The sequence below is a fragment of the Nannospalax galili genome, unplaced genomic scaffold, assembly GCF_000622305.1.
Source record: "Nannospalax galili isolate Female #2095 unplaced genomic scaffold, S.galili_v1.0 scaffold426, whole genome shotgun sequence".
Taxonomy (NCBI): domain Eukaryota; kingdom Metazoa; phylum Chordata; class Mammalia; order Rodentia; family Spalacidae; genus Nannospalax; species Nannospalax galili.
The window spans coordinates 411,180-413,163 of NW_008354494.1; positions in this window are offsets into that span (position 1 = coordinate 411,180).

The following is a 1,984-nucleotide window of genomic DNA, read 5'->3' on the forward strand; positions in this document are numbered from 1 at the left end:
TTCTGAGCTCCTTGGCATCTGAGCATGGATATAAAGTCATCAGGTAGATTTCAATGGTAATGTTTTTCATATCTACTAATTATTAAGGAGAAAAATTTTAATGCTTTGAAGAATTCTTTTTCTTTTTTAAATTTATTTATACACCTACTTCCCAGGTAGCACCCTCCCATAGCCTCCCTCCCCTCACTAGAGCCCTTATACTCTGATATCCCTGCTACTTACTGTCTGATGTGTTGTTGGCACCCCCAGCCATTCCCTACTACTTTCCCATCTGGTGAATCTAGGCAGCCCACCTAGAGGTCTTTGTTTTACGAAGGTCAGCTGTTCCTCATCTAGTGGTAATCAGTTGTCTATATTCCTTTGGATAAGATTGTGGTCTTCTGTTCATTTTCCTAGTTCTGTGCTGGGTTACTATCTGGGAATCCCTTTGGCCACCCTAGCCAACAACTCAAAAGAAGGTATCACTTGTCTAGCATTGTTGCTTGTTATGTAGCATTTAGCTATACATATGGACTCTTAAGTTATGTTGGTCCATTTAATCTTTGGTTATACTTTCCTTTCGGGTGTTTAAGGCCATACAGTTGGACCAGATAAACCGATTTATTTTTACTCTTAAGGTCGTTTGAGGATCTGTTCCTCAGAGGTCACATGGGCTTGGGAGGAGCCCCTGGCTCCTTTCTTTTACCAGTTCTGCCTATGTGAAGATAAGTCAAAGGTCCTGCTTGACCATGGTTGGCTTCGCTTGGAAGCATGGAAGAAGTGATTCCTCTGTGTTGACCCTCGTCTTTATAGACTGGACACTGGCTCAGTTCCATCTTGTGGGGTCTCCTTGGCCTCCTTGATCAAGAAGACAGGTGACCCACCACCATTATAGGACATTTTGAGAGATGCTCATAGTCTCCTGGAAATAGCTGACCAAGGAGGGCAAGGAGCAAAATGTGTCCTTTATGTCCCACTGACCAAATTATTATAGACCTCAAAAATGTCTGTTAAACACCCAAGAAGGTTAATTCCACCAGTCTGGTATTTTTAATTATTGTGTGTCATGTAGACAAATCTTGGGCAAAGACCCTCAGATAAACCTTACCTAGACATATATTTCTTGATCTGCTATGTATAATTTATCAGTCGGATGTAGGAGTGATATAGTTCTCTCTCATTTTCCAAACTTGTTAGGCATTGTTTATCTCTCACATTGTCTCATCACTCCATCACGGTTTTCCCACTTAAGGTGCCCCCATCCCCCCCCATTTCTCCCTTACTAATGCCATTCTCCTATGGTCCTACCTGTCTTGAGCTCCTTCTTTCCCTTTATCCCCTAGGTTCCTTGTATACCTTTCCCTCCCCTCCTCCCTTAAACTAACCCAATTTTTATCCATATCTCCCTTATTAAGGCCTGTTTCCTACTGTTCTCCTCTTTCAGGTTCTTTCTTTTCCTTTACCTCCCGGTTTCCTTTCCATTATCCTGGTTCCTATAGTTAGGTCCAGTTGCATACTTATTTATCAGAGTCTGGTTCTAGGATTCACATATGAGGGAGAACATATGTCGATTGTTTTTTCTGAGTCTGTGTTACTTCACATAGTATAACAGTTTCTCGTTCCATCCATTTACCTGCAAATGTCATGATTTCGTCTTTCTTTACTGCTGAGTAAAACTCCATCCTATAAATGAACCACATTTTCATTATCCAATGATCAATTGAGGGACACTTAGGTTGCTTTCATCTCTTAGCTATCGTGAAAAGAGCAGCAATAAACATGGATGTACATGTGTCTCTGCAATAGAATGAGTTCTTTGGGTATATGGCAAGGAGTGATATAACTGGGTCAAATGGTAGGTTCATTTGTACTTTTTTAAGAGTTCTCCACACTGCTTTCCATAGGGATTGACCCCGTTTGGAGCCCCACCAGCAGTGGATGAGTGTTCCCCTTATCCCATATCCTCTCCAACATTTGGTATCATTTGTTTTCTTGATCTTAGCCA